The sequence below is a fragment of the Suricata suricatta genome, chromosome 9 (genome assembly GCF_006229205.1).
Source record: "Suricata suricatta isolate VVHF042 chromosome 9, meerkat_22Aug2017_6uvM2_HiC, whole genome shotgun sequence".
Lineage (NCBI taxonomy): Eukaryota > Metazoa > Chordata > Mammalia > Carnivora > Herpestidae > Suricata > Suricata suricatta.
The window spans coordinates 99,983,252-99,989,380 of record NC_043708.1 but is presented as its reverse complement, the minus strand read 5'-3'; positions in this window follow the sequence as shown (position 1 = coordinate 99,989,380).

The following is a 6,129-nucleotide window of genomic DNA, read 5'->3' as shown; positions in this document are numbered from 1 at the left end:
GAAAGAAAAATACTGTGTGATTCCACTTACATGAGGTGAGTCAGGTGGTCACATTCATAGAAACAGAAAGTAGAGTGGTGGCTACATGCCTCCTCCAACTCCAGATTCTAGCGGGTTCAGCCAGTGGGAAGCAGTGGTAGGATCCTGGAGGGCAGGAGAAGGCAGCAGGGAACCAATTGCCCCTGAGTACTTCCTGAACAGGTCACTGTGGACTGGCTGCACCCAAGGTCATAGCTGTCAGGTGGCCCTCTCTATAAAGGTGCTGTCTCAGGATTCCAAGACCTATTCCTTTGCCTTGTTCTTTCAGATCCAAGAGTAGTCACTTTCCAGGGTTACTGCATTGTACCTTGAAAATTTCTTTAAACTCTTCAATCACCCTTGCAAAAATACTTCCTTTATTAAATTCTACTCAAATTGCCCCATGTGAGTGTGCAGTGTGCTTCCTGGCTGGGTCCTGAGTGCTTCATTGGCTTACATGCACATTTGGGCAGAACTCTGCATAAGTAGCTTCCTAAGAAAAAGTAGAAGTATGAGAAATAAAATTTTGTAGGTTTTGTGGATATTGTGGTTGGCTAGACAACATCCACTCTACTCTAGATAAGTAGTCTAATTCAAACTAATTCAAAAATGAGCATGGGACCCAAGCTAGGTAAATGAGATGTAAGGAGAAGTCTTTGGGGGAGGGGGCTGATTCTGATGAAAATTTTCTTGTTTCTAATAGAGAATCCCAAGAAGAGACATAGTACCAGCTTCCTCTGGATACTGACGTGCTTGGAACAATTGTGTTTATCTTGCTAGACAGAAGATAAAATAGCTGAAAGATAAAATCAATAACAAGATATGAGTGGAGAGATGGAAAGAACACGTATCCTTGATGTCATTGTTGAGTCAGTGAATTCATGCATTCTGGAGCCAACCCTACTTGTACAATTCCTCTCTGCAGAATAATCTTCTTGAACAGTTATTTTTTCAATGTAATTTAATTTAGTTTTTAAAATGTTTATTTATTTTTGAAGGAGAGTGCAAGCAGAGGGGCAGAGAAAGGGGGAGAGAGGGTCTGAAGCAGTCTCTGTGCTGACGGTAGTGAGCCTTATTCAGGACTCACACTCATGAACTGTGAGATCACAACCTGACCTGAAGTCAGATGCTCAACCGCCTGAGCCATCCATGTGCCCCTATTTTTTTTTAATTTACATTCAAGTAGTTAACATACAATGTAGTCTTGGCTTTAAGAGTAGAACCCAGTGATTCTTCTCTTACACATGACACCCAGTGCTCATCCTGGAAAGCCCTCCTTAACGCCCATCACCCATTTAACCCATCCCCCACCCATCCCCCTTCCAGCAACCCTCAGTTTGTTGTTCTCTGTATGTAAGAGTCTTATGACTTGCTTCCCTCTCTGTTTTTATCTTATTTTTTCTTCCCTTCCCCTATGTTCATCTGTTGAGTTCTCAAATCCCACATATGAACGAAATCATATGATATATTTCACTGATTTATTTCACTTAGCATAATACCCTCCCGTTCCATCCATGTTGTTGCAAATGGCAAGATTTCATTCTTTTTCATCTCTGAGTAGTATTCCATTGTAGAATCTAGCCTGAATCTGTTTCTGTAAATGACAGCAGAAAGAAACATTGAATGTCTAAGCTTGGCTTTATTTCATCTTCAGACTTTAATGATAGTTCAGTTATAAAATTCTAGACTGAAAATTATTTTCCATCAGTATAGTGTAGTAGTTTCAGACAGAATCTGAAGTGGGATTTCCAGGGTTCAAATCCTGCCTCAGACATTAACTAACTGTATCTCTAAAAATTTTTTTATGTGTTTTACTTATTTTTGAGAGACAGAGAGAGACAGCACGAGCAGGGGAGGGTCAGAGAAAGAGGGAGGTATAGAATCCGAAGCAGGCTCCAGGCTCTGCGCTAGCTGTCAGCACAGAACCCAACACAGGGCTTGAACCCACAAACTGTGAGATCATGACCTGAGCTGAAGTCGGATGCTCAACCAACTGAGCCACCCAGGTGCCCCAAACTAGCTGTGTCTCTAGACAAGCACACCATGCATCAAAAATTGCTAGATTTAACAAATAAAAATGCAAGATGCCTCATTACATGTAAATTATTTCTAATTGCCAATGCAATGAATGTACACTGAAATAAAAGTATTGCTTGAGGCATGTTGAAACAAAAAATTATTTTTTATCTATGCCAAATATCTGATGTATCTAAATTATGTGCTTCTTTATATTTCCCTGATGATTCGGCTCTCCTCTGATGGATCTTTGTTTTGTAGAATTTGCCGAAAAAATTCGTTATAGGCACAGTCTAAGTTCCTCTACATTGTAAAATAGCTTCGCAGTGGTCACAACTAACTCTTGCTATTCCTTTGTCTACTGAGCACTACTAAACATTAATGAGCAAAAACACTCAGTACTTGCATTATAAGTCAGTTTACTGAGCACATACTGGCCTGTAGAGTTAATAACTCTGAAAGCTGCTCTCCAAATTTGATTTGCTGAAACACATAGTACTGTCTTTTCTGGCCTAAGTTGTTTTTCCGTTCTTCAGGATTGCATCAGATCTTTTGATCCATGACTTTGAAAAATGCTCACTGACCAAAAAAAAAATATTGTCACTGAATTTTATTCCATTCTTTAATAATGCACGTGAAAAATTTCCTTGCTCCCATGCTGGAAGAGTATTTAGTAACTGTATGAAAAATAATAAAATTCTTCAAGAAATTAAACCATTTTTAAAAAGAGTCATGACAAGCAGAATAATAGTTATCCACTTCAAGTAGGAATTTTATATCAACCTCTGTTCCTTTCAAGAACAGCATTGACATTTAAATGGATCAATATTTTGCCAATATTTTCTTTAATGTATTTAAAATGCATTTAGCAATAGCATTCTATAATAAAGCTGTTAGCTATTCTTTCAGCACACATAATTCTAGGGCAAAAGAGATTGAGAATTATAAGAAATTAATAGGCTTCACATCGTGGGCTTTTGGAGCCTTTTCTTTAGCTTTTAACCATATTTCAATGCTTGCAATGAACTGGCATTCTCACAACTAGATTTGTTAAGAGAGCCAATGGGGTTTTGAATACTAGAGAATTAAAGAGCACTGAATGGCAACTGTGTCAGAGATATGGAAGACCACCCCCACACACAGAAATTCACTGATAGAACTTACGGGGTTCCACATATAGTTGTGTTTGTTATTAAGACTTCTTATAGTAAAATACTCACAACCCTGAGATCAAGAGTCGCATGCTCTACCGACTGAGCCAGCCAGCAGCCTATAGTGACACACTAAGGATACATAGCCAGGTCATACAGGAAAGAGACACCAATGGAGGCTGGAAGAATCCCCACACAAGGATCCTTATCCTCCCTTCCTCTTATGGGGCCCACACAGAATACACTCTTCTCCTAGCAACATACATACAATATCTCTTCCCAAGGAAGGCCATCGGTGTCTCAGTGCCCAGTAGTTTTTTTTTTTTAATAGCAAGTTTTTACTTTTAGAACAACTTCAGATTTACAAAAAAATTACAAAGATAGGAGAAACTCCCTATTTCCCCATATATCTATTCTCCTCTTTATTAACATCTTACATGGGTATAATATATTTGTCACCATTACTGAGCCAATATTGATATTTTCTTATTAACTAAAACTCATACTTTGTTTAAATTTACCTTAATTTTTTTTTTACCTAACGTCCCTTTTCTGTTCAAGAATCTCATTATATTTAGTTGTCGTGGCTCTTCAAGCCCTTCTTGACTGAATAGTGTCTCAGATTTTCCTTGTGTATTGATCTGGTTATTTTTAATTAGTAGTCGTTTAGTAGTCGTTACTTTCTGGACTTGGGACTTTGGTTAAAGGATAGTTTTTTCCAATGAATAAATTATGAGAATAAAAGACACTGCTATAGGAAATATAGTCAATGATATTGTAATACATTGCAGGGTGACAGATGGTGTCTGCACCTATTGTGAACATAGGACAATGTATAGAGAGGTTGAATCACTATATTGTACACCTGAAACTAGTATAATAACATTGTAAGTCAACTATACTCAAAAAAGTTTTTTTAAATAAAAAGAATTGGTTTTTTCTCTTTCATGAATATGAAAAATAAGTGCTTTACTCATTCTCCTCTTCTGGTCTTCCTTTAGCTAAGACTGCAGGAGAGAACATAAGGAATTGTTCGTATCTTTATTTAGGGTAGAAGGAGGCATATGATTTTAGCTAGTATTACCATTTAAGTGATGTGCACACCAATAGCTGGCAGAAAAACAAAGCTTTAATTGCTGAATTTGTCATTTATTGAAAAAAGCTGAGTATAAGGCATTTAGGACATTCCAACTAGGTCAACATAGGATCTGAGATAAAATCATTAAATATAAGGAAATATTCTGCATATTCAGGACATGTGGGAACCCTACCTTGGGGTCACCACCTCGGGACCTTCCTCTGGCCCAGGTGAGGCTTGCTGTGACCCTAAAGTTGGAGAAGCTTGGGATGCAGGGGATGAGTGGCCAGCCCTGGGGTAGACTTCCTCCTCTTATCTGGATTCTGGTCCTCGTGTGAACCTTGCTGGGACCCATGGGCTCTTAATATTTTCCATTTCTGGCTGTTATACAATATTTCACATCAACAATGCATCCTCCCCCTCACCAAAGGGCGCACCTTTCCAGTGAGAGGAACCCAGGGCTGGTGAGTGAAGGTGACCCACCGCATTCTGGGCTCCGAGGAGCCCCAGCCCAGTGCTCTGAGAAAGAGGTGGCAGAAATGTCTTCCCGGCCAAAGGAGACAAGCTCCTGGCCAGCTGAGGCCTCATGCTCCCACAGGAAGCCTGGGCCCACGACAAGCAGGGGACACCTTCTTGGTTCTATGTGGGGCTCCAGGCCCACCCCTGCCGGTGCCTTTACCTCGCTGAGGCCTACTGGCCCCTCTGCACAGTGAGGAAAATGACAGTGTCTGTCTCTCAGGGTCCTTGTGAGGCTTGCATGCTGCACATTCGGGTCCTGCAGGGGCTTTAAAACACGCCCAGCCCGTGCCCAGCAGAGACACTGATTCAAGGATAAGGGTGCAGCCTGGACGTCAGAGTTTTTTAAAAGCTCTTGGTGTTTCACTCCAGCCGCGGCTGAGAACCACTTGCTCGGATTGGAAAGCTCCGTCCTGGGGGCTCATTACAGGTACAACTGCTACTTTGATGAGCCAGAGCACACACTGCCCATTTCCTCGAACATGCGATCCCATGGATACCTGAAATCCCCTGAGAGAGTAGAGGGAAAAGCACTTTGAAAAGGCAGGTGGGGGGTCCTGCAGGTTTGCCCTGCGCCTCTCCAAGCCCGCCTGCTCACAGACAGATGCCTCTGAGCCACCAGCCCTGTCCCATGCCGGAGCTCCACAAACTCGTCCCGGTGACCCCTCTGCTGGCCAGGCCAGGTCCACCCCAGAGGGACCCCGGCTCGTGGCTCCCCTCCCAGACACAGGCCCTGAACCAAGAGTGGGGCTGGGAGGCGGAGGTAGCCCTGCTCCCGTCACCCGTCACTGCACGTTGGGGTAAAGGGCAGCTGTCACTACAGACTTAACAGGCAGTGCCCCGAGCCAGGAGGGAGAGGATGCTCAGGGGCCTGGTGGGGGGAGAGAAGGCTGCTTTCTTCATCCACAGTCGGCTCCACGGCCTGGCCCGGAGGAAGAAAACGGCTGGAGAGCCATGCCCCTCAGGGAGAGCAAGTGGGGAGCAGCACATCTTCTCACAGGGACCCCTGCAGGCCACCCCTCAGCCGCATATCCCAGAGTTAGGCTGGTCTTGGACACAGGAGGAGAGAACAGGGTCTCCCCAGGGAGCAGCCCAGCCCCTGCCTGAGGAGCTTCAGCCAAAGCCCAGGCCCCGGGCAGAGGCTAGAGCCCTCAGTCTCCTTAGGCCCGAAGTTCTGCAACAGGGCAGCCAGCAGGCCTGGGGGCTGGGGTGGACCTGGCCCGCCCAGCAGAGGGGTCGCCGGGAGAGGTGGCTGGATTTCCTCAGGCACTCGCCGCAGAAGTGGCTCTTCTGAGGCTTCCTCACTGTCCTGTGCCCCCGGCTCCTGGCCAGGGTAGGAAAGGAGAGGGA